This window comes from Bombina bombina, chromosome 10, assembly GCF_027579735.1.
Source record: "Bombina bombina isolate aBomBom1 chromosome 10, aBomBom1.pri, whole genome shotgun sequence".
Classification (NCBI taxonomy): domain Eukaryota; kingdom Metazoa; phylum Chordata; class Amphibia; order Anura; family Bombinatoridae; genus Bombina; species Bombina bombina.
Genome location: NC_069508.1, coordinates 100,966,478 through 100,983,561, shown reverse-complemented (window position 1 = coordinate 100,983,561; position 17,084 = coordinate 100,966,478). Strand labels below are relative to the sequence as shown.

General features: G+C 36.5%; 1 long non-coding RNA gene, 10 other non-coding genes and 1 pseudogene across 12 annotated transcripts in view; all 12 read right to left on the bottom strand.

The window, feature by feature from the left end:
- The window catches only part of LOC128640842 (uncharacterized), a 100,529-nt gene extending 86,281 nt beyond the window's left edge, over window positions 1-14,248 (bottom strand). The window contains exons 1-16 of one of the 2 annotated variants that reach the window (XR_008399400.1): window positions 14,203-14,248; window positions 13,375-13,407; window positions 11,527-11,567; window positions 11,077-11,127; window positions 10,376-10,399; window positions 9,805-9,835; window positions 8,673-8,750; window positions 8,444-8,484; window positions 7,386-7,435; window positions 7,068-7,121; window positions 4,612-4,638; window positions 4,324-4,357; window positions 3,217-3,257; window positions 1,776-1,790; window positions 645-665; window positions 259-395 (exon numbers count right to left, since the gene is read on the bottom strand). This is a non-coding gene — a long non-coding RNA (uncharacterized LOC128640842). Of the gene's footprint in view, window positions 1-258; window positions 396-644; window positions 666-1,775; window positions 1,791-3,216; window positions 3,258-4,323; window positions 4,358-4,611; window positions 4,639-7,067; window positions 7,122-7,385; window positions 7,436-8,443; window positions 8,485-8,672; window positions 8,751-9,804; window positions 9,836-10,375; window positions 10,400-11,076; window positions 11,128-11,526; window positions 11,568-13,374; window positions 13,408-14,202 lie in introns of those variants that run through there. The other variant, XR_008399401.1, reaches the window with a different exon arrangement.
- Window positions 1,618-1,693, bottom strand: LOC128641499 (small nucleolar RNA SNORD47). Its single transcript, XR_008399526.1, has one exon. It is a non-coding gene; the product is annotated as a small nucleolar RNA SNORD47 (small nucleolar RNA).
- LOC128641532 (small nucleolar RNA SNORD75) lies at window positions 3,818-3,882 on the bottom strand. Its single transcript, XR_008399550.1, has one exon. It is a non-coding gene; the product is annotated as a small nucleolar RNA SNORD75 (small nucleolar RNA).
- On the bottom strand, window positions 4,065-4,147 carry LOC128641507 (small nucleolar RNA SNORD74). The gene has a single exon (XR_008399533.1). It is a non-coding gene; the product is annotated as a small nucleolar RNA SNORD74 (small nucleolar RNA).
- Window positions 4,424-4,504, bottom strand: LOC128641480 (small nucleolar RNA SNORD79). The gene has a single exon (XR_008399509.1). It is a non-coding gene; the product is annotated as a small nucleolar RNA SNORD79 (small nucleolar RNA).
- LOC128641502 (small nucleolar RNA SNORD47) lies at window positions 6,129-6,204 on the bottom strand. The gene has a single exon (XR_008399528.1). It is a non-coding gene; the product is annotated as a small nucleolar RNA SNORD47 (small nucleolar RNA).
- LOC128641521 (uncharacterized) lies at window positions 8,555-8,628 on the bottom strand (annotated as a pseudogene).
- LOC128641490 (small nucleolar RNA SNORD35) lies at window positions 8,821-8,907 on the bottom strand. Its single transcript, XR_008399517.1, has one exon. It is a non-coding gene; the product is annotated as a small nucleolar RNA SNORD35 (small nucleolar RNA).
- LOC128641513 (small nucleolar RNA snR60/Z15/Z230/Z193/J17) lies at window positions 9,895-9,980 on the bottom strand. Its single transcript, XR_008399537.1, has one exon. It is a non-coding gene; the product is annotated as a small nucleolar RNA snR60/Z15/Z230/Z193/J17 (small nucleolar RNA).
- Window positions 10,464-10,547, bottom strand: LOC128641509 (small nucleolar RNA snR60/Z15/Z230/Z193/J17). The gene has a single exon (XR_008399535.1). It is a non-coding gene; the product is annotated as a small nucleolar RNA snR60/Z15/Z230/Z193/J17 (small nucleolar RNA).
- On the bottom strand, window positions 11,203-11,281 carry LOC128641477 (small nucleolar RNA SNORD79). The gene has a single exon (XR_008399506.1). It is a non-coding gene; the product is annotated as a small nucleolar RNA SNORD79 (small nucleolar RNA).
- On the bottom strand, window positions 13,856-13,935 carry LOC128641505 (small nucleolar RNA SNORD74). Its single transcript, XR_008399531.1, has one exon. It is a non-coding gene; the product is annotated as a small nucleolar RNA SNORD74 (small nucleolar RNA).
- Window positions 14,249-17,084: the final 2,836 nt, after the last annotated feature.

The following is a 17,084-nucleotide window of genomic DNA, read 5'->3' as shown; positions in this document are numbered from 1 at the left end:
CACAAGGACAGAAAGTAATATGAAATTTTCTGAACAGGGGCACAGATAGCAAAACAAACTTTATCCTATACTATCCAAAACAAAAATTTTTGGCTAGAGTTTCACCTAAAAAAAAAAAAGTGCCTGTTCCAACTTACATACAAATTCAACTTAACAAACCTAAAGTCCCTTTCTTGTACGTAACCCAGGGACTGCCTGTAATCACATTTGTAAAATTTGTACAGCTGAAGTAAAGTACAACAACCATATACACAGGTATAACCGTTTCAGAAGTCAAATATTTTATTTAATGTTTCAGAACAAGGTTTTTCAGCAACAAGTCGTGTCAGGTAGTTCTATGCATCTGCTCCACAGGAACTAGTATTGGATCTTCACACGCACTGGATATCAACTCACTGTGGATTAAACAAGGTTTTAGTAAGAGTCTTAAGGTCAGCTTTTTGTACAGATTTGTTAATGCACGGGGCTGGATCAGTACTTTTAGTTTCATCTGATTCTCAGTGAGAGAGTTCAAAGTAATTGTCATCATAAGTCCCCAATATATTTGCTACAGTCACTGGCGGAATTAGTTCTAAATGAAGTTATGCAGGTTAGCACAGTTTGGAACCTCTAATTAGTCTTAGATAGCAAGAGAAGTTACTCACCTTTCTCATAAAGTATAATGCCTGGAAAGAAAAAGTGCACAATAGTTAATTCAGATCTATTCCAAAACAGTTCTACATTACAGCTCACATAGGTCACCATTGCTGAGCTTTAAAGTAACTTTACATACAAATAGTACATTGCTACACCAAACTGGTAACATCTAAGTTCTTATTAGAAAACATGCACTCCAGCAGATCTGTATTCTTTAGCCTGTCTGAGAGTCTAAGCTTAAAGGGCCATAAAAGAAATTCAGATTTGTCCGAATATAAATACATTTCAAATTTACAAAGTTAGTTTCAACGATAGAAATGTAAGGTAATGATATTGCCCTCATGAGGAGCATTTGTCAGTCACTAGTGTGCAAACTACTTTGTTGGTTAGCATTGCTAAGGGGACCAAAGTTAAGTTACATGGGGAATCAGCACCACAATGTAGGCCAGTGCATGAGTGACTAGGGTTAACTGCAAATTCCCCAAGCTTCAAAAGTACAATTAGTCACCAGCACTGCTAATAATTTATCAAACTTAAGGGAAAAAAAAAAAGCGTATTTATCTTTAAAAGTTTGATCAATTCTTAGCAATGCTGGTGACGAATTGCTAAGGGGACATTGGCAAACGTGATTTAAAATCTGCAATAAGGTTTGCAGATCAGCGTCAGCTGTACAACCATCTACTAGAAGCCAGGATCTAATTTCAAAGATGCATTTAACAAGCAACATTACTATATATTTGTTCCTTTAGGTTTGAATTTGAAATAGCAGTTATTCTTCAACCTAGAACATAATCTCACCTTATTTGAATGGTAATGAAAGTACATGGGTTTACCAACACTGAATCTGTTTCATGTCCCTTTATCACTTTCAGCTCCACTTAGGAAAGCTGTTTTGACACTAAGACGCTCAACATTTCAGAGTATTCCATAAAACACAAGATTTGTCTGCACCTAAATGTTATGCTTGCAATTTAATAATGTAACCTCAGAAAAAAGTGGAACGGTAAGTGATGATATCAGTGTGAATCATATGGCAGAATCGTTTTCATCATTGGTTACAAAAGCATTTTCACTTGCCGGTAAAAAAAAAAAACAAAAAAAAAAAAAACACATTACAAGCGCAAACTATGGAGACTTACCTTAGAAATGGACAGCTGTATAAAAAAAACAAAAAAAAAAGCACATTAAGTTTCAAAACAAAATGTCATGTTTAATAACCAAATGCTATTTTGTCTGTATCAGTGTGGGTCAAGTTATCCTCACAAGGATCAGAGACCTGATTCATAAAGTCATCATATACAGGGTATGGATCATTAACACAGAAGCATATATTACACCCAGCAGTCCTTTCAACTTGCTTAGCAAATTACTATTAGAGTTTCCAAGTGTACCGTTTTGTACTCAACCCAACTAGTGAGCCACGGTCAAAACAGAAGCCACTGCAGCTAAATCTTGTTTATCAATATTTTACTTAAAAAGGCATTCATAGTGAAATTTGTGTTTAACCCCATTGGCTTTGTAGCTTATGCAGAAAACTGCTGGTGCTGAGCAGAACCCATTGACTGCTGGGTTGTGCTACTAGGGAGAAACAGAATTGAAAATCCCTGCACCAACAGGTCAGATTTTCAGGATTACACCTGTACTCCAGTTTAGGTATCCTGAAAATCTTTGACAAATCTATGTTGTGAAACATGCATCAGGCTTGTCCTGGTGAGTTGTGTATTTTATGGATTTAATTTGCACAGGATTTAGGGGCGATTTTACACTTTAAATGGAGAATAGAACAGGAATACCCAGATTTAAGCAATTGCAGTGGGGTGGCATGGAATGGCAAGTAGTCTGCCAATCCCTTTATTGCTTCAGTGCAGAGTATTTGAGTGTATGTCATTGAGGAACTTCCCAACCCATTTATGTCACAGTAATGGGGATAGTTACCCTAGTTGTGCTTTACAGCATTAACATAGAAATTTACAGCATAGGTATGGTAATTTGATGGTGGGTCCTGAGCTCACCAGTTGCTTTTTTAACTTGTTTTGTATCTAGGTTTTTTAAAATAAGTGATAATTTAATGATAGTGGATTGGACGGTCCTGAGCAGTACTTGTTTGAGCCCTTTAAGAGGGTTGAATTCTCACTATAATGGCCATTTAACTGGAGTGCAGCAATGATTGCTAAACTGCATTATGCAAAAACCAAAGATTATACAATTAGTACAGTTAATTGACTGCGTTTACTGTGAGCTGAAATTTTAAAACAAAAATTGGCCCCATGACTTATTCTTAAAGGGCTTCTAGTCTGGGAGTCAATTAAAATATTAAACTGCCAGTGATGTACTAGACATCAGATTTGTATTTCTCTGCACTATCTCCAAGATTCTATATTCACTTAGCTTGTACATGGCAGCTAAAGGCACACAAAGGTGTACAAGCAGCCTATTTGCATATAGTTGAGTGCATGACATCTTTAGCATTTTCTAGCACAGCTCCACTAGCAGTCACATTGTAATCTTTCTATGCATTCAGAATTAATTTGCCGCACAAGTGTAAACTTTATGGCTGCAATTTGAGATATGCAAATGTACCTTTATGAGCCTTCAGGAGTTTCTTCAGTAGAGCCAAGCAACTACAGATCAGAAATAAAGATCTAGTTAGTCACTGTATAAAGCATTACCTCAGTTATAACAAAAAAGGTTTCATGCTAGTTTGGAAATTAGGGCTACAGTTAAAGTGAATGTAAATCTTTAATGAAGGGCTGGTTATCTAAAACTAGTATTTAAAAAAACAGGGGCACCTTCATTCAATAAACTTCAAAGAAGCTTTTTTTAAATACCTTTGCGTTAAGGGTTAACATAACGGTGATCCTCAACGATCTGCTAAAGAATGCGGATCAGTGTTTTTCCATAATGCAAAAGTATGCGTTTGATTTTTTTAGATACCAGGCACTTCATTAAACTTAACATACTTTTGCATTAAGGAAAAACACTGATCCGCATTCTTTAGCAGATCGTTGACTATTGAGGATCACTGTTATGTTAACCCTTAACGCAAAGGTATTTAAAAAAAGCTTCTTTGAAGTTTATTGAATGAAAGTGCCCCAGTCTGATTTTTTTTTAGATACCAGGCACTTCATTAAACTTAACAGATTGGGGCACTTTCATTCATTAAACTTTTCAATCACTTTAAAGCCTCAGTCAGCAAAAGTTGTCAGAAATATTTTCTGTCCACTACTCTTAAGAACATCATTGGCTTGATCTAATCTAAACTAGGTTTCCAAGTGCTGTACCCAAGAAAGAAACTATAGGCCTTAACTGATCAATCATGGAAGGTTTGTTTTAACTGCATACCTAGGAAAAAAAAATTATATAAAAAAAATATTCAGAATGAGTGTATCTATCAAATTACACACTTAGCAAGGCCAGCAAGTCTTTTGTTAAAGGAATCAGAGATGTTGGTAAACAGCATGTAATTTACTCAGATGTCCCTACCAACATAATTTTCATCATTTTATTTTAGTCCCATCCTACTTGTATAATTGGGTAACATATTGCAAAAAATGCCTCTATTCAAAATTGAAATGCACTTGTGCCCATTGTAGTTTAAAGGGATATTCCAGCCTAAATTGCTAGCAGTTTGCCAATTTAAGTTCAGGGAAGCAGAGCCTTTTGTTTATGCCTTAGGTAAAAACTAACCTTAACGTTTCCAGCATCTTCTGCAAGTTATGCCCTAGAGAAAAAGGCACTCATTAAAAACATGAAATAAGAATTGGAAGTCAATTATAAGCCCTACATGTACTAAGTCAGTATGAAGAGTTCACTCACTCTTATTCAGAGAGATTCCCATTGATTATCAATAAAGTCATCATATTCAGTACATCAGGCAGATTGCATTTCCATTAGTAGCATGCCAAATAAGAAACCGAGGTGAAGTGTCCACCCCCTTTTTATTTAATGGTTAATTTTGCCTATAGTGGTACTGACCTATAGGATCCATGAGCAGTCACTTGCCTGCAATGCAAAATAAAGTACAATTAGGTCATAGTTAAGCAGTTAGTTATATGAAACTATGTAATTTAAGACAAGTTAATTAAAAAAAATTGCTCCCTGGATTTATACAGAACTCTAGGTTTACAAGCCTCAAGATTGGCCTTTGCATGATGTTAATTTTAAGAAACTCAGTACAAAGCATATAGGTTGATGCTTGCTAAATCTGTAAGCAGTCTAGAAGGTATTTTGGGGAATGAAGTTTGTTAAGCTATGACAATATTAGTTTCACCCAAGATTTAACAAATGCAGGGACACTTTAGTGCTCCAAAGAAAGTAAATGACTGATTTTAACATACCCACCCAACTAGCACTTTATATGGTATTTAGGTCCTTGCCAAGATGCTAGAGAAGCAGACATTGAATAATCAGATGTATAATGTCTAAGCTATTGATGGGGATTCAAAGGGACATTAAATTTCTTTGCTTTTGTAAAATGTGCATTGTTGATTTTCAGTCTAACCAAGTTTTGAATACGGATGTATACCTACTCCAGCTTGCTCTTTATACAGAGGAAGGGGAGTGTCTTTCAGTGGGTGTTCCAGTCATAAGTGCTTAACTGGGAGCTTCCAAGTTTAGAACATCTATGCATATAATTCTTTATAATAGTGTATTACATGCAGTTATATGGTGTAAACTGTCCATTTAAACACTTTAATGCTAAATTAAATATATCTGAGAACATGTAGATGTATTTAGAGTCAGTTTCATTAGTTTAACTTAAAAAAAGTATGCAACTTAGTTTACCTTTTCAGCTGTGGCCAATTAGGGACAGTTGTAGATAGGTTACTAAAGTGTGCAGCCAATGACTGGGCAATATAACTGTTCTGCACTTACATTCTGAAATTGGAGCTTATCCGTTCATTACAAATTGAATTACAAGAAAAGGGACCAAATGAATGTACATTGCAGAGCTTTTATGTTTATTAATTTCAAGTTGAGGTTTCTAATTCAGACTGCATTTTCAAAGTCAGTCCATGAAATGTGGTAAAAGATGGTCTAGTAAAATTAAACTTTCATGATTTAGATAGGGAATCTCATTAACCACTCTAATTTACTTTAATCAAATTTGCTTTGTTCTTAGTTAAAGACTATACCTAGGTAGGCTCATATGACAATTTCTAAGCCCTTTAAGGTCAACTCTTGTGAATGCATTTGACATGTTTTCACAGCTAGAGGGTGTTCATGTGCCATATAGATATTACATTTGGTTAGTTATTAGAGGTCACCAATTGGCTAAAATTGAAGTCTGTCAAAATGGAAATAAGGGGCAATCTGCAGAGGCATAGATGCATTCAAGAGGTAAAGGGATTATCCATTTTGAAACAATAAAAATTCTCGATTATACTGTCCTGGGTGTTGCCATTTTGGAACCTAAATTAGACTGCAGGGATTTAAAGTTAATGTCCCTTTAGTGTCACAAACCTACACCTTTAGAACATGCTTTGGCCAATTACCTCAGAAAAAAGTGGAACGGTATAGAGCATAATCAGCTGTAATCATATGGCAGAATCATTTTCATCACTGGTAACCAGCCATATGAAGCATCCTCCTATTTCACAGGTATAACCATTGCCCAATTTAACACACAAGTTCAATTATCAGTACCCCCCATGGGAAGGCTAACAGCCTACATTAGTGACACTGAACCCACATTTTCTCTTTTGTGATTCAGATCGAACATACAATTTTAAGTAACTTTCTAATATACTGCTATCAATTTGTTCTCTTGCTATTTGTTTGAAAAAGACATCTAAGCTATTTTTTGGTTCAGACTATGGACAGCATGTTTAGTGGTGGATGAATTTATCCACCCATCAGCAAGGACAACCCAGGTTGTTCACCAAAAATGGGCTGGCAAACTTTAGGTTTCAAATAGATACCAAGAGAATGATGAAAATTGTATAGGAGTAAATTAGAAAGTGTCTTTAAATTGCATGCTCTGAATCATGAAAAAAAAATTGGGTTCAGTGTCCCTTTAAAGTCAATTGAACAAAGGCATCCTTCAGCCACAGTGCTATTTTTTGCCTCTGGTCAGATTAATGCTAGATTCAACACAATTCAATGGTGTTATAGAATGTACATTAAGGTTGTCAGAAAATGTATAGCTATTCTGACAAGGTTACAGTATTAACTACAGCAGAATCAAGTACATAAGGTAATGCAAATCTAATTTTCTCATTTGCTGGCCACTATAATGTGACCAACACTGACTGCACATGCTCAGTAGCAACTGATTCCTCAAAGTGTGCATGAACTAGGATTCCCTTATAAAATGCTGCAGTCTAACTGGGAAAGTTAAACTGCATGCTTTGAATAATGAAAGCATTCAGACTGGTCTTTTTTTAGAGTCTATTATCACTGCATTCTATTAAAAAAATAAAAAAAAGTACCTTAATCTAGCATGGTTCGTGCACTGCAGTTTTCCCAGTCTAAAACAGCAGAACCTACAACAAAGGGTAAATGGGTTAATGGCTGAATTATATAAAGTAAAACAGAAGCTCTTTGCTCAGGGTCAGTCAGTTAAGAGATGTCCACACAAATATTTCAGGTCAGACATTTGTAGCATCACCACAACCCAGTATATATGCACACAATGCTTCATACATAGGGAGCCACTGATTAAACTACATGGTATGTCAGCTTTCATTTTAATGTCCCTTTAACACCCTGTGTATTATACTGAGGCTAAGATGGTGCTAGGTATTTACCTTAATTCTGTGCTGAAGTCACTTCTGCTCTTGTAGAATCCATACTGCAGCTAATTTAAAGAAAAACAAAAGTAATGTTAATTCTAGTGAAGAACTGAGATTGATTTCCAACATAGAAACACTAACCAAAGTCAGATAGAGCTAATTACAGACCTCCATGGAAAAGTCAAGTCTGTATTTGTCATCACATAAGGTTAATCTTTAAAAGAAATCCATGAGGGCAGAATGATCTTCCATGTATTATAAAATTTACATCTGCTACTGGGGCCATATTGGAAACCCAGGTTTCGGTAACACAGCTGAATTGTCAGTAACTAAAATTACTTGCTCACACATTATTAGGAAGTGTTACAAGTCAAATAGAAGTTGTTTAAGGTCTTCTAAATTTTATGGGATATGAAAACTAAAAATTCTTGGGATTCCAACAGCATACAATTTAAAAAAATATAATAGTTTACTACTCTCAGATCTTTTTACCAAGGTACATGTCTAGAACACTAGACAGCAGGAAAGTGCTGCTATCTATTGCCCTTGCAAAACTGCTGCCATATAGTGCTAGACACATCCTGGCCTTAAAACATACTGAGAACAAATTTGATTATAACAAAGTAAATTTGCCTATATGCCATGATTGTCAAAGGGAATTAACCAGGTTTCCATAGTGTGATCTTGATCTCTTTTAAAGAGACACTGAACCCAAATTTTTTTCTTGCGTGATTCAGATACAGCATTCAATTTTTAAGCAACTTTCTAATTTACTCGTATCAATTTCATTCTCTTGCCATCTTTATTTGAAAAGGTCATCTAAGCTTTTGGACAGCACTTTATTGGTGGATGAATTTCTCCACCAATTAGCAAGAACCACCCAGGGTTCTCACCAAAAATGGGCTGGCATTAAAACTTGCATTTTAGATAAGGATACCAAGAGAATGAAGAAAAAAAAAAGTAAATTAGAAAGTTGCTTAAAATGTCATGCTCTCTGAATCACGAAAACACATTTGGGTTCAGTCCCCCTTTAACTACCAAAGCCTCAGAACATGCCAAAATGAAGTACTTACCATAAACTGAGATCACGCGTCTACATTGTATTGTCAAGTACCTAAGAGAAAAAAAAAAAAAAAAATGTAATACCATATTGTTTCCAACTACATCCAATCTTGAAAGGCAGTGTTACAGATCAGATAGGAGCGAAAGACGTTCATCAGGGTTATTCTGTTGAACTATGTGATCATCATAGTGTCAGTATGATTACATTAGCAACCTTCAGCAGTTTTGGCAGAGACCTACCTACATCTGGGAAATTTCTTCAGTCCTTAAATGTTACATGACCTGTACTTCCATCTTCAACCAGGCATGATCTTACACCTAAGTAAAGAAAATAGAAAAGTAAATAAAAACATTCAAATCACCAGTCTTAATTTAGTACCATTTCTGAGCATATGCATCAGCAAAGCCATTTGGCAGTGTCGTCAAAGCTTCAGTGAAACTTGGAAGACCATCGTGAGATAAAACATCATGTGCAGCTCAGTATTGGTCCTGATGTACTCAGATTACAGCTAGTTAGGCAGCTTCTATGCAGGCTTCAGTGTTTAGGTTTGAATTTAAAAATCAGAATTATAAGTCTAAAGCAGAAGTCCCATGACATTTAAGGACACTAATTTGATTACAGTTTAACTTAGCAAATTATTCCAATAGCCCCAACATTGGAAAGTCTTTCTACCATCTATATCGAAGCAATTTATCAAGTTGTGTTATCGCTCTGAACTACTGAGGGTTCTTACCCCGATTTAAAAAAAAAAAAAAAAAAAAAAACACCTCATGTTCCAAAATTGGCTAGTACATTAGGTGGTTTTATATTTGCCATGCTAAGCCTGGCAAGTGTTAAGCTCTCTTGTATGACTTTGTAATCTAGTTTAAATCTTAAAGGTACAGTAAAGTCAGTTAAACTTTAAGGATTTAGAAATAAGTAAATTGAAAAGCTGTCAATTGCATGCTCTAAATTAAAATGTTTTGTTCTCAGTATCCTATGTTGAAGGTTACACCTAGGTAGGTTAACATGAAGTTAGGAGTGTTCACAGCATCCTTTATTGCAGTTATGCAATGATGCAAACACTGCTGACAGCTTTAAACTGCATGCTCGTAAGCCATCCTAGGATTACCCTTAAATTATACCAAGAGATACAATTTGAAAAAAAAATTGTAATTTCCCTTACCCCAAATTAGTTTTATTGTGACTTTACAACCCCTTTAAAACCTAGTTTTATATTATTGCCATTTATCCCTGCATATTGCATCTTGTAATTTGCAGTTAAATTTAAACTAGTTACACAATCCTAAACTGACATTTTTCCTACAAAAAAAAAAAAAAAAAAAAAAAAAAAAAAAAAAAAAAAAAAAAAAAGAGGATGGAGACACTTACCAAACACTGGTGCAGAACATGACCCAATGACCTAGAGAAAAGAATGTTAGCAAAAGAGTACAATGAAAACCCTCAAGAATCCATTATTGCATCTGACATCAGATAGGAGCGAAAGACAAGCTGTAATATTCATCAGGGTCCATCTGCTGAACTATGTTTTCATCATTGTGTCAGATCACCTTATTTAGATCTACTTTAAATACTTGTTCTCTGGTGGATGCTTTCAGATTGAGGTTTAAGCATAAACCTAGGTAGGTTTACAGATTAGGAGTGTTTGTGCGCTTTTAGCAGCTGTGTTTGTTTATTGCAGTTATACAATGATGCAAACACTGCACGCTCTGAGCTCACCGAGGATTACTTTTATATTATACCAAGAGAACAAAGTAAAATTTTAAACCGTTTCAAATTTCCCTCTATACAATCAGTTTTATTTTGACATTACTGCCCCTTTAAAACCTTGTTTTATATTATTGCATCTTATAATGTGCAGTTATTAAATTTAAACAAGGTACAGAAACAAACTGTTCTTCCTACCTAAACGTCAATGTAATTTGAGGATTGAGACACTTACCTAAACACTGGTGCAGCACATCCCCTAGAGAAAAGAATAATGTTAGCAAAATAGTACAATGAAAACCCTCAAGAATCAGTTATTGCATCTGACACATCAGATAGGAGCGAAAGACAAGCTGTAATATTCATCAGGGTCCATCTGCTGAACTATGTTGTCATCATTGTGTCAGATCACCTAACAATTTTAAAGTCTCAGAATAATGAGATCTAAATTGCCATTTAAACTAGAACATGGCTGGTTAATGCCAAGACAGACTTCAGTTTAAGATTTCCTACAGCTCAGTAACCAACTTAAAAATCTTGAGCCTGTAATAAATTTTTAAATTCCTTTATTCTCATGTAAATCTTTGTTTTATTTAAATTGTACCCATGGACAGCGCTGCGGAATATGTTGGCACTTTATAATCATATGGTAAATTAATATTTCCATTTTATTTATGAAGTATCAACACCTGTAGGGGTTGTCACATCAGATTAGGGGACATATTTAGATCACTAAGCTTTATAGTAAACATGCACAATTCCTACCTTCAACAAAATATACCGGGATAATTCCAAAGACCTGAAAACAATATGTCTGAATTCTATCCTTTAATAATCGCCAAATACAGGCTGCTATAGAAAGTACCATTTGACTAATGCACTAAAGAAATGGCTGCAGTAAAGAAAGCAGTGTGGCTTAAGAATCAAAGTACAAACCTGTTCATGGCCCTCTGGTGGTACATTTCAAACACTTCTACATCAGAAAGCCTTAAAAAAAAAAAAAAAAAGCCAAGTTAATACAGGCAACCATTATACCTCACACAAGGTCAATGTGTCTTAATGTACTAAGTCAGTTTGAAGAGTTCCCTCATCCTTTTTCAGAGAGATTCCCATTGATTAAACCAAATCATCATGATTAGTACAATCCTAAGTTAAGTTCTCATACTATGGAAGTGAAGGAAAACTTACAACCATTGTATTCTATACGATGCTAAATACATACTGCAACTCAATGAGGTTAAATTGTTTATTACAACATCCTGCCATCATGGAACCTAAATTACACTGCACTTATATGAGTCACTCAAGTGCAAACTGGTCAGAACCGACACTAGTGAAATACACTTTATAAATAGTATTACATTTAGTTAAATGGATATTACTTACATGACTGAAAAGCCAGGGATAGCGCAAGTGACTTTGTACATCTGGAGAAAGACAAGAAGCGTTAGACAAAGAAACTGTAGACAGACTGCGCACACAGATAAAGATATGCCTCAGTTATAAAAAGGTGGTAATGCTCTCTCGTCATTCCAGCTGTCAAGAGTAGCAAATAGTATCATCATTGTGGCATTAACAAGCTAGCAGAGTCTACAGTAATCCCTTGTTTTACTTTAGGCTACATAATTGCAGTTCAGCAATTCCAGACATCACATTTAAAAAGGGACAGTCCATTTTTTTGTATTTTAGATATGCCTTTACTACCCATTCCGCAGCTTTGCAGAGAAAAAAAAAGGTTATATTAACATACTTTATAACCTTTAACCCTCTAAATGTTTCCATTTCTAAGTCCTTAAAGACAGCCCCATGATCACATGCTTTTGTATTTGCTTTTCACATCAGGGGAAGCTAGCTCATGTGAACCATATAGATAACATTGCACTGATGCCTGTGGATTCTAAAAGCAGTAATTGGCTTAAATGCAAGTCAATAGTCATGTGATCAGGGGCAGTCAGAAAATGCTTAGAAACAAGGTAATGGCAGAGGTAAAGTATTAACCATATTTTCTTTGCAAAACTGAAAGGGTAATAAGGAATGCTCTTAAATAAGTTTGAGTGGACTGTCCCTTTAATACTTGGGAAAGACCAGCACCAAATCAAAAACCTTAAAGCTTAAGTTTTTAAAGAGAAATTAAACACCCAGTTTACTGCAATATATATCCTTTTAGTAACTTAAAGGGACAGTCTAGTCAAAATTAAACTCTCGATTCAGATAGGGCATGCAATTTTAAACAACTTACCAATTTACTTTTATTATCTAATTGGCTCAATTCTTTAGATAGCCTTTGTTGAAGAAATAGCAATGCACATGTGTGAGCCAATCACACAAGGCCTTTATGTGCAGCAACCACTGAGCAGTGCAATACTTTAATGTTTGTTGCACAAATAATGCTTTGAATAGCAGAAAATGTTCAATTACAATGTTAACCTCAAGGGACATGAAACTCAAAAATGTTCTTTCAAGATTCGGGTAGAGCATGCAATTTTAATTAACTTTCAAGTTACTTCTGTCTGCTGTGTTCTCTTGGTATCCTTATTGAAAAGCATACCAAGGTAGGCTCAGGGACAGTAAAGGGTCAGTCAACAAAATTAGCTTATCCAAGCTTTGCACAAACATTGTTATATTTATACTTCTACATCACTGCCCGTTTCTAAGCCACTAGAGACAGCCTTTTTTCACATGCTATATTATTGTTGCACAAGAGACTGCCAACTCCATGTGGGCCATAGAGAACCTTGCTCTCTCCCATGACACTGCACTAATTGGCTAAAATCAGAGTCAATAAATAGCCATGCGATCAGGGGCTGACAAGAGGCTTAGATACAAGGTAGTCAGAGGTAAAAATTATACTAACACAACACTGGGGAATGGGTAATAGAGGTTCTGGCTAAACAAAAAAAAAAAAAAAAAAAAAAAAAAAAAAAAAAAAAAAAAAAAAAAAGACTATCCTATCCCTGCTGGGAGTTTTCTACTGATTGGTAGGTGAACAAAAGATCTTGTGATTAGCTACCAGGATATGTTCAGCTACCTCACACTAGTGCAATGCTGCTCCTCCAAAGGACATCAAGAGAAGGAACCAAATTTAATGAGTGAATTGGAAAGTTTAAAACTGTATGCTTTATCAGACTCAAAGTTTTGAGTTTGTCCCTTAATGGCTTGAATTTTAACAGAGTTGTCACTTCATGTAAATCATTGACTGAACTATTGCTTTAATAGTATCAGGTGAGAACTTACTTTTGTAAATGGCCGATCAAAAGCTTCAGTAAACTGTTAGAAAAAAGAAAAGTGTAATTAGAGATCTGGCAGTTATCTTTTACTGCCTAAGTGTAATTATATCACCTAAGTAAAGGTTTTTGAACTTGCTATTGATTTATTAAACTGATTTCCAATCACTCCTAAAAATAGATATCAGGCAAACAATTCACTTTGACAATTACAAATCCAGTATCAGACTATTAATAGGAAGCAATGCTTATAGTTAATTGATCAGGCAACACAGCATCTGATACTACAAGATTGTAAAAGCCATGTGCTATACAGATGGGCAGAGAATATATTAAACTGGATACTTTATAGTAAAGTAGTGACAAAAAAAAAACACAAAACAGGAAAATTACAAGAATCAAAGTTATTTAATTATTGCTTTAAGAGCAACTCTAGAAACGTAGGCCACCTTAAACCAGAAAATCTAGACCACCCATTTGTATTATATGGAACGCCTATTCAGAAACGTTGGTAAACATCATGAAGTCTCAGATGTCCCTACCAACATAATTTTCATCAACAGAACGCCAATATATGGATTATAGGTAATATAAAAACAAATGTATATTAACTATTTCGAAATATTCATGATCGAAAACAAAAAGCTGGGTCTAGGCTCCACCTAATACAGGGCCTAAAATTGCGCCTTGAAGATGCCCACAACCCGTATCCATCCTAATCCATTAGTAACGAGACAGAGCTAAACACTCATCAGAGACCCTTATAGATTGCATAGCAATAAAACGGCAACAACATTGCCCTGATATTAAAGGCCTCAAACTTCTGTTTTTAACTCACCACCTCTCGAGGAAGAGAGCACAGACGAAAGAGGAATGAGCATGAGCGCGAACGCAATTTATATGTAGTGTATTCCGGATGTGGCGTCAGGAGGCGGTACACTCGCCCTGCCCTTTTGTAATAACGAAAAGAATGCGCGGCCATTTTAGTTATGGTAGCAGCTATATTCCATCCCTCGACCCTCTGACATCACAGCAGTCACGTGACTGTAGGTCGTCACATGGTACAGAGAGAGTTGAGGAATCTGAACTAAGGGTGGGAGACTCAAATCATCAAGGAAACTGCTGATTTGTTTCTGCAGCTGTGTGTTTGCAGACGCAGTTATCTGGGTTTATGCTTTATAACAGAGAGACAGATATTTTGGAGATTGTCTTTTTTCCCTCAGCCATGAATACTGGGAACCTCATCTGTGCCTTGGATTTCTACTAGAAACATGACAATGGCCAATAAGAGGATTTCTATAGTAATGGTGATATCTAGTGGCCCCAGTACTACCAATAGTAGCATGGGAATTGCCAAAAAGAAAAATAATTCTACTGTATTTAACCCTTTGAGTGCTAAGCACTTTCCCACCTGGGTGCTGATTGAAGGTTTTTTTTTTTTTAATTTTTGAAAAAATTTTTTTTTTAACTTTTATATTTTTTTTTTTTTTTTTCAGATCCCCATGACTTACATCATTGGAAAGGTTAGGCGATTACCTTTCAAATGGTGGGTCTTTCCCTATACTTTGTATTGTTAATTTGTTAATAAAGTTGTGCGGTGACGTCATCACGTCATTGCGCGTGAGGTCACCGCGCAAAACGGGAAGCCCCGGTGATGCCTGTCAATATGTAGGTTTGATTGCCGGGGTAGGAGCGGATGGGAGCCCCCAGATCTCCCTCAATGTGGGAGAGTGCTAGCGACGACTCTGAGCCGTCGTTAGCACGAGAGTGGGAAACTCTGACGGCTCAGAGCCGTTGTTAGCACTCAAGGGGTTAATTCCTCAATATGCTGTTTATCTATATGAGTTTTTAACATTAAAGGGACAGTGTACACAAAAATTGTTATTGTTTAAAAATATAGATAATGCCTTTATACCTATTCCCCAGCTTTGCACAACCAACATTGTTATAGTAATATACTTTACAACATTTAAACCTCTAAATTTCTGCCTGTTTCAAAAACTCTATTGACAGCGTCTTAATCGCATGCTTTTGTATTTGCTTTTCAAAACAGGAGACTGCTAGTTCATGTGGACCATATAGATAACAATGTGTTCACGCCCGGGGAGATATTTAAGCCTTTCGTGACCGCTTTACATTGTCTACATCAGAACAGCGTTCTAATGTAAACTAATTGAAAATCTCGCGATCGTGCATGCGATTGCGATATTTCAATGATGGGATCGGGTCAGGGGGGCGAGTCTACAACGCTAGGCACGCCCACCACGACCTGATCCCATGCAGGAAGCACTGTTGGTTTCAGGACAGCCAAACGGCTAGGACGTTCCATGCCGTCCTAACAGCACTAAAGCCCAGCGCAGTTAGGACACCATGGAACGTCCTAACGTCTTTAAAAGGTTAAGAGTTAGCACAACACAATACTAAATGCAAGTCAATAGATAATAAATAAAAAGTCATGTGATCAGAGGGCTGTCAAAAGAGGCTTGGATACAAGGTAATCACAGAGGTAAAAAGTATATTAATATGACTGTGTTGGTTGTGCAAAACTGGGGAATAGGTAATAAAGGGATTATCTTTTAAAACAATAAAAATTCTATTGTAGACTGTCCCTTTAACCCCTTAACGACCAAGGACGTGCAGGGTACGTCCTCAAAAAAAGTCAGTTAACGACCAAGGACGTACTCTGCATGTCCTCAGTCTGGAAAGCAGCTGGAAGCGATCCTGCTCGCTTCCAGCTGCTTTCCGGTTATTGCAGTGATGCCTCGATATCGAGGCATCCTGCAATAACCTTTTTTAGCCATCCGGTGCAGAGAGAGCCACTCTGTGGCCCTCTCTGCACCAGAGATCGGTGGCTATATTCGTTGGTGGGTGGGAGCTGGTATGGGAGAGGTTGAAATAGTGGGGGATATATGTATAAAAAATATACATCAGACAGGGGGTGGAGGTTGGTCTGTGGGGGGGAGGAGCTACACTATAGAAAAGAAAAAAAAAACTTTTTTTTTTTGGCAAACTGGGTACTGGCAGACAGCTGCCAGTACCCAAGATGGCCCCCAATAAGGCAGAGGGGGAGGGTTAGAGAGCTGTTTTGGGGGGATCAGGGAGGTTGGGGGCTAAGGGGGGATACTACACAGTAGCATATGTAAATATGCTTAAATTTTATTTTTTTTTAAAAACTTCTTTTAGTACTGGCAGACTTTCTGCCAGTACTTAAGATGACGGGGACAATTGTGGGGTGGGAGAGGGAAGGGAGCTGTTTGGGAGGGATCAGGGGGTGAATTGTGTCAGGTGGGAGGCTGATCTCTACACTAAAGCTAAAATTAATCCTGCAAGCTCCCTACAAACTACCTAATTAACCCCTTCACTGCTAGCCATAGTACACATGTGATGCGCAGCAGCATTTAGCGGCCTTCTAATTACCAAAAAGCAACGCCAAAGTCATATATGTCTGCTATTTCTGAATAAAGGGGATCCCAGAGAAGCATTTACAACCATTTGTGCCATAATTGCACAAGCTGTTTGTAAATAATTTCAGTGAGAAACCTAAAATTGTGAAAAATGTAATGGTTTTTTTTTAAATTTGATCGCATTTGGCGGTGAAATGGTGGCATGAAATATACCAAAATGGGCCTAGATCAATACTTGGGGTTGTCTACTACACTAAATCTAAAATTAACCCTAGAAGCTCCCTACATGCTCCCTAATTAACCCCTTCACTGCTGG